General features: G+C 47.6%; 1 protein-coding gene across 1 annotated transcript in view; it reads left to right on the top strand.

The window, feature by feature from the left end:
* ST3GAL2 (ST3 beta-galactoside alpha-2,3-sialyltransferase 2) overlaps positions 1-7101 on the top strand; it is an 84021-nt gene that overhangs the window by 9764 nt on the left and 67156 nt on the right. The window lies entirely within an intron of this gene.

Raw genomic sequence — 7101 nt, 5'->3', positions numbered from 1 at the left:
TGAGGCGGGGAATCACCTGAGGTCAGGAGTTCAAGACCAGCCTGACCAATATGGAGAAATCCCATCTCTACTACAAATACAAAATTAGTGGGACGTGGTGGCACATGCCTGTAATCCCAGCTACTCGGGACGCTAAGGCAAGATAATCGCTTGAACTCGGGAGGCGGAGGTTGCGGTAAGCCGAGATTGTGCCATTGCACTCCAGCCTGGACAACAAGAGTGAAACTCTGTCTCAAAAAAATAAATAAATAGGCTGGGCGCAGTGGCTCACGCCTGTAATCCCAGCACTTTGGGAGGCCGAGGCAGGTGGATCACGAGGTCAGGAGATCGACACTATCCTGGCTAACACAGTGAAATCCCGTCTTTACTAAAAATACAAAAATTAGCTGGGTGTGGTGGCGGGCGCCTGTAGTCCCAGCTACTCGGGAGGCTGAGGCAGGAGAATGGTGTGAACCCAGGAGGTGGAGCTTGCAGTGAACCGAGATCGTGCCACTGCACTCCAGCCTGGGCAACAGAGAGAGACTCCGGCTCAAACAAACAAACAAACAAATAAATAAATAAATAAAAATAAATAAATAAATAACAAGTATTAGTGAAGATGTGGAGAAATTGGAAACCTGTCCACTGCTGATGAGAGTGGAGAATGGTGCAGCAACTATGGGAAACAGTATGGTGCTTCTCATAAAATTAACACTAGGATTACTAGGTCTGGATGGGACAGGCAGGGTTTGCAAAAGGATCAACAAGTCTTTGTCTACAGATTTATTACATCCGTCTTTGGAAGAAGAAAAGAAAAATCATAAAACAAACGGCTAGTTCAAAGTCCAGATTCTTATTTTATGGATGTAAAATGTTGAGATTGTCCCAAGATTACCATAGTTTTCAGCCATGCTCAGACAGTGGTTCTTTGTGTGGGTTGTTCAACAGTATCAGCCTACAGAAGGAAAGGCCAGACTCACAGAGCGTGTTCACTGAGAGGAAAGCATCACGAATGGAGTGATCCACACCACTTCCTGAATCTGTGTTCTCTCACAGAAAGCCTTATCATAAGTCTAGCAATTATAATTCATCTACCAAGATAATGTATTCATAATTACGTTTGATTTTGCAAAGTATACAACAGTGATCTATTTTGGTGTCCGTTTTCCAAAAAAGTTTTGATTATGGGCAAAAAAAAAAAAAAAAAAATTACTATATGATCCAGCAATTTCACTTGCTCTGTCACCCAGGCTAGCGTGCAGTGGCCCAGTCACGGTTCACTGCAGCCTGGACCTCCCAGGCTCAATTGATCCTCCTTCTTCAGCCTCACAAATAGCTGGGACTATAGGCGTGCATCACCATGCCTGGTTAGTTTTTGCCCAGTCAAAAAATCATTTTATTATGGAAACTTCAAATCTATCCAAAGGTGGAAAAAATGTTACAATTAATTAACCCAGAGTAACCACTCATCCCCTCTTTTTTTTTTTTTTTTTTTTTATAGAGTCTCATTTTATTGCCCAGGCTGGAGTACAGTGGTACCATCTCTGCTCACTGCAACCTCTGCCTCCTGGGTTCAAGCCATTCTCCTGCCCCAGCCTCCCAAGTAGCTGGGATTACAGGCATTTGTCTCTATGCCTGGCTAGTTTTTGTATTTTTAGTAGAGATGAGGTTTCACCATGTTGGCCAGGCTGGTCTCAAACTCCTGACCTCAATGATCTGCCCGCCTCAGCCTCCCAAAGTGCTGAGATTATGAGTGTGAGCCACCGTGCCTGGCCTCATCTCTTCTATAATTACCAATTTAACCAAACTTGTTGTATCTATCCCTATACCTCAACCCTGGATTATTTTGAAGCAAAATTGAGAAAAGACCCTGTCTCAAAAAAAAAAAAAAGGAAGAAAAAAAGAAAAAAAGACAAATAACACAATTGAAAGCAGGAGCTCAAAGAGATGTTTGTACACTCATGTTCATAGCAGTAGTATTTAAAATAGCCAAGAACTGCAAACAACCCATCATTGACAGATGAATGAATAAAGAAAACGTGGTATGTACATATAATAGAGTATTATTCAGCTTTACAAAGGAAGGAAATTCTGACATATGCTACAACATGGATGAACCTTGTGGACATTATGCTAAGTAGAATATGCTGGTCACAAGAGGACAAGTACTGTGTGATTGCACATTTCCTATTAGCTACTTGGTCATTTTCTTTTACTTTTTTTTTTTTTTTTTTTTTGAGAGACAAGGTCTTGCTCTGTCATGCAGGCTGGAGTGCAGTGGCACAATCTTGGTTCACTGCAGCCTGGACTGGGACCTCCTATGCTCAAGGGATCCTCACATGTCACCCTGCCAAGTTGTCTATTTGGTCACTTTATTACAGATTTGCAGAATTATTTTGTATTATGGCTGGGCGCGTTGGGTCAATCCTGTAATCCCAGCACTTTGGGAGGCCAAGGTGGGTGGATTGCTTCAGGCCAGGAGTTCGAGACCAGCCTCGCCAACATGGTGAAAACCCATCTCTACTAAAAATACAAAACTTAGTCCAGCATGTTGGTATATGTCTATAGATCCAGCTACCCGGGAGGCTGAGGCAGGCTGTCACACAAGCTGGGGTGCAGTGGCGCGACCTTGGCTCATGGCAACCTCTGCCCCCAGGGTTCAAGCTATTCTCCTGCCTCAGCCTCCCGAGTAGCTGGGATTACAGACACCTGCCACCACGCCTGGCTAATGATCCTTAAGTGATCCGCCCACCTCAGCCTTCCAAAGTGCTGCGATTACAGGCATGAGCCTCCTTGCCCAGCCAAAAAAGACATTAAAAAAAAAAAAAAAAAGGCCGGGAGCATGGCTCACGTCTGTAATCCCAGCACTTTGGGAGGTCGAGGCTGGTGGATCATAAGGTCAAGAGATAAAGACCATCCTGGTCAAAGTGGTGAAACCCTGTCTCTATTAAAAATACAAAAATTAGCTGGTCGTGGTGGCACATGCCTGCAGTCTCAGCTACTGGGGAGGCTATGGTAGGAGAATCACTTGAACCCAGGAGGCAGAAGTTGCAGTGAGCTGAGATTGTGCCACTGTGCTCCAGCCTGGCGACAGAGCAAGATTCCGTCTCAAAAAAAAAAAAAAAAAAAAAAGGGCTGGGCGCGGTGGCTCATCTCATGCCTGTAATCCCAGTACTTTGGGAGGCCCAGGTTGGGGGATCACCTGAGGTCACGAGTTTGAGACCAGGCTGGCTAACATGGTGAAACCCTGTCTCTACTAAAAATACAAAAAATTAGCCAGGCATGGTGGTGGGCGCCTGTAATCGCAACCAAATGGGGGACTGAGGCAGGAGAATTTCTTGAACCTGGGAGGCGGAGGTTGTGGTGAGCCGAGATTGCACCACTGCACTCCAACCTGGGCAACAGAGTGAGACTTTGTCTTTAAAGAAAGAGTGGGGATGAGGGGGGTGATGTTGACATGGGGGGCTGAGGCATCTGGAGACTTTCTTTATTTTTATTTTTTTTTTTTTTTTTTTTGGAAAACCGGAAAAAGTCTCGCCTGTCGCCAGGCTGGAGTGCAGTGGCGATCTCAGCTCACTGGGCAAGCTCCGCCTCCAGGTTTACGCCGTTCTCCTGCCTCAGCCTCCCGAGTAGCTGGGACTACAGGCGCCCACCACCTCGCCCAGCTAGTTTTTTTGTATTTTTAGTAGAGACGGGGTTTCACCGGGTTAGCCAGGATGGTCTCGATCTCCTGACCTCGTGATCCGCCCGTCTTGACCTCCCAAAGTGCTGGGATTACAGGCTTGAGCCACCGCGCCCGGCCTGAGAACTTTCTAGAGGAAAGAAAACTCAAAGTGGACTTTGGACAGTCAGGCAGAATTTAGATGAATGGATAGGACAGGAAAGCACAGGGTAAATGGGTGGCCCAATTGGACAGGTAATTGGGAGGTAGTGCAGGTGATATGCTGGTGGGTCCTGTTGGAACTGAGGTCCCACCCAGGCAAAGACCTTTTAATTCTTCCTGAATAATCTGCTAACAGATATTTGAGAGATGGATGTAAACTCAGAAAGGCTCATTTAACTTCTGCCTGTGAGGGAATGTTGCCACTGCATGTGACTTGGGCACAGAGGCAAAGTCCTTGTAAGCAGGGCATGGCGGGTGATTGAATGGGCAGATTCGGGACTGCATATGGATTACTGAGTCCCCTATGGGCTGTGATGGGAACAAATGAAAAGGAAAATCGAGGCCAGGTACGATGGCTCACATCTATAACCACAGCATTTTGGAAGGACAAGGTGAGTGGATCAGTTGAACCTAGGAGTTCCAGACCAGCCTGGGCAACATGGTGAGACCCTGTCTCTACAAAAAAACACAAAAACTAGCTAGGTGTGGTGGTGGCACATGCCTGTATTCCCAGCTACTCAGCAGGTGGCTGAGGTGGGAGGATTGCTTGAGTCTGGGAAGTCAAGGCTGGTGAGCCATGATTGTGTCACTGCTTTCCAGCATATATGACAAAGCAAGACCCTGCATCAAAAAAATAAAAATTAAAAAAAAAAAAGGAAGGCCAGACACGGTGGCTCATGCCTGTAATCCTAGCACTTTAGGAGGCTGAAGCAGGTGGATCACCTGAGGTCAGGAGTTTGAGACCAGCCTCGCCAACATGGTGAAAACCCATTTCTACTAAAAATATAAAAATTAGTCCAGCATGTTGGTATATGTCTATAGATGCATCTATAGACGCCCAGCCCTGGGCAACGCGGCAAAACCCTGTTTCTACTAAAAATACCAAAAAAAAAAAAAGAAAATTAGCTGGGAATGGTGGCAGATGCCTGTAATCCCAGCTACTTGGGAGGCTAAGGCAGAAGAATTGCTCCAACTGGGGGGCAGAGGTTGCAGTGAGCTTACACCACTTCACTCCAGCCTGGGCAAAAGAGGGAGACTCGGCCGGGCGTGGTGCCTCACGCATATAATCCTAGCATTTTGGGAGGCTGAGGTGGGTGGATCACCGGAGGTCAGGAGTTCAAGACCAGCCTGGCCAATACGGTGAAACCTTGTCTCTACTAAAAATACAAAAATTAGCAAGGCATGGTGGTGCGCGCCTGTAGTCCCAGCTACTCGGGAGGCTGAGGCGGGAGAATCACTTGAACCTGGAAGGCAGAGGTTGCAGTGAGCCAAGATCGTGCCACTGCACTCCAGCATGGGTGACAAAAGCAAAACTCTGTCTCAAAGAAAAAAGGAAACAGAAAAGTACCTCCGAGTCCGTGTTAGTCAGAGTCCATTGCCTCTGGCAGTGATTTGGCAACTTGTCCAAGGACCTCGGGTTAACTCACCCTTTTGACTCTTTAATTTTTTTCTTTTTTTTTTTTTAAGACAGAGTCTCGCTCTGTTGCCTAGGCTACAGTGCACTGGCGTGATCTCAGCTCACTGCAACCTCCACCACCCGGTTCAAGTGATTCTCCTGCCTCAGCCTCTCCAGTAGCTGGGATTACAGGCATGTGTCACCACACTTGTGTAATTTTTGTATTTTTAGTAAAGGTAGGGTTTCGCGCCGGGTGCGGTGGCTCACGCCTGTAATCCCAGCACTTTGGGAGGCCGAGGTGGGCGGATCACAAGGTCAGGAGGTCAAGACCATCCTGGTTAACACGGTGAAACCCCATCTCTACTAAAAATACAAAAAAAAAAAATTAGCTGGGTGTGGCGGTGTGTGCCTGTAGTCCTAGCTGCTGGGGAGGCTGAGGCAGGAGAATGGCGTGAACCCGGGAGGCGGAGCCTGCAGTGAGCTGAGATCATGCCACTGCACTCCAGCCTGGGTGACAGAGCAAGATTCTGTCTCAAAAAAAAAAAGACAGGGTTTCGCCATGTTGGCCAGGACGGCCTCGAACTGCTGACCTCAGATGATCTGCCCACTTGAGCCTCCCAAAGTGCTGGGATTACATGCATGAGCCACCATGCCCAGCCCCTCTTGACTCTTTTTACGTCTTTTTTTTTTTTTGAGATAGAGTCTTGTTCTGTCACCCAGGCAGGAGTGCAGTGGCACAATCTCAGCTCACTGCAACCTCTGCCTCCTGGGTTCAAGCGATTCTCCCTCAGCCTCCCAAGTAGCTAGGGCTACAGGCACCCGCCACCATGCGCGGCTAATTTTTGTGTTTTTTTTCCAGTACAGATGCAGTTTCACTATGTTGGCCTGGCTGGTCTCAAACTCCTGACCTCGTGATCCACCCACCTCGGCCTCCCAAAGTGCTGGGAATACAGGCGTGAGCCACCATGCCCAGCCTCTTTTGACTGTTATTTACTTATTTATTTATTTTTCCGGAAAGGGTCTCAATCTGTCACCCAGGCTGCAGTGCAGTGACGCAATCTTTGCTCACTGCAATCTCCACCTCCCGGGTTCAAGCAATTCTCTGCCTCAGCCTCCTGAGTAGCTGAGATTACAGGCGCCTGTCACCATGCGAGTTGTTTTTTTTTTTTTTTTTTTTGAGAGGGAGTCTTGCTCTGTCGCCCAGGCTGGAGTGCAGTGGCACAACCTCGGCTCACTGCAAGCTCCACCTCCCGGGTTCATGCCATTCTACTGCTTCAGCCTCCTAAGTAACTGGGACTACAGGCTCCTGCCACCGCACTCTGCTAATTTTTTTGTATTTTTTTAGTAGAGACACGGTTTCACCATGTTAGCCAGATGGTCTTGATCTCCTGACCTCGTGATTCGCCCGCCTCGGCCTCCCCAAATGCTGGGATTACAGGCGTAGCCACTGCGCCCGGCCCAATTTTTGTATTTTTTTAGTAGAGACGGGGTTTCACTATGTTGGCCAGGCTTGTCTCAAACTCCTGACCTTGTGATCTGCCCAGCTCGGCCTTCCAAAGTGCTGGGATTACAGGCATGAGCCACTGTGCCTAGCCCCTTTTGACTCAGTAAGATAATGAGCGGGGAGCTACAGCCTGGGCCCCTGTGACTCAAAGTAGATACCTACTTTGTCAAAGATAAACAAAGTCAAGGAAAAAAAAAAAGATAAAGCTAGATGTTAGTTGAAGTGGTAAGGACAGAACAGGTACACAGTGGCCTGTAATCCCAGCACTTCAGGAGGCTGAGGTGGGAAGATCGATTGAGCCCAGGAATTCAAGACCAGCCTGGGAAAGATGGCAAGACC

Source organism: Rhinopithecus bieti, unplaced genomic scaffold (genome assembly GCF_001698545.2).
Source record: "Rhinopithecus bieti isolate Rb0 unplaced genomic scaffold, ASM169854v2 scaffold_2574, whole genome shotgun sequence".
Taxonomy (NCBI): Eukaryota; Metazoa; Chordata; class Mammalia; order Primates; family Cercopithecidae; genus Rhinopithecus; species Rhinopithecus bieti.
The sequence above is the reverse complement of the archived record's forward strand: the minus strand, read 5'-3'. Positions and strand labels throughout refer to the sequence as shown.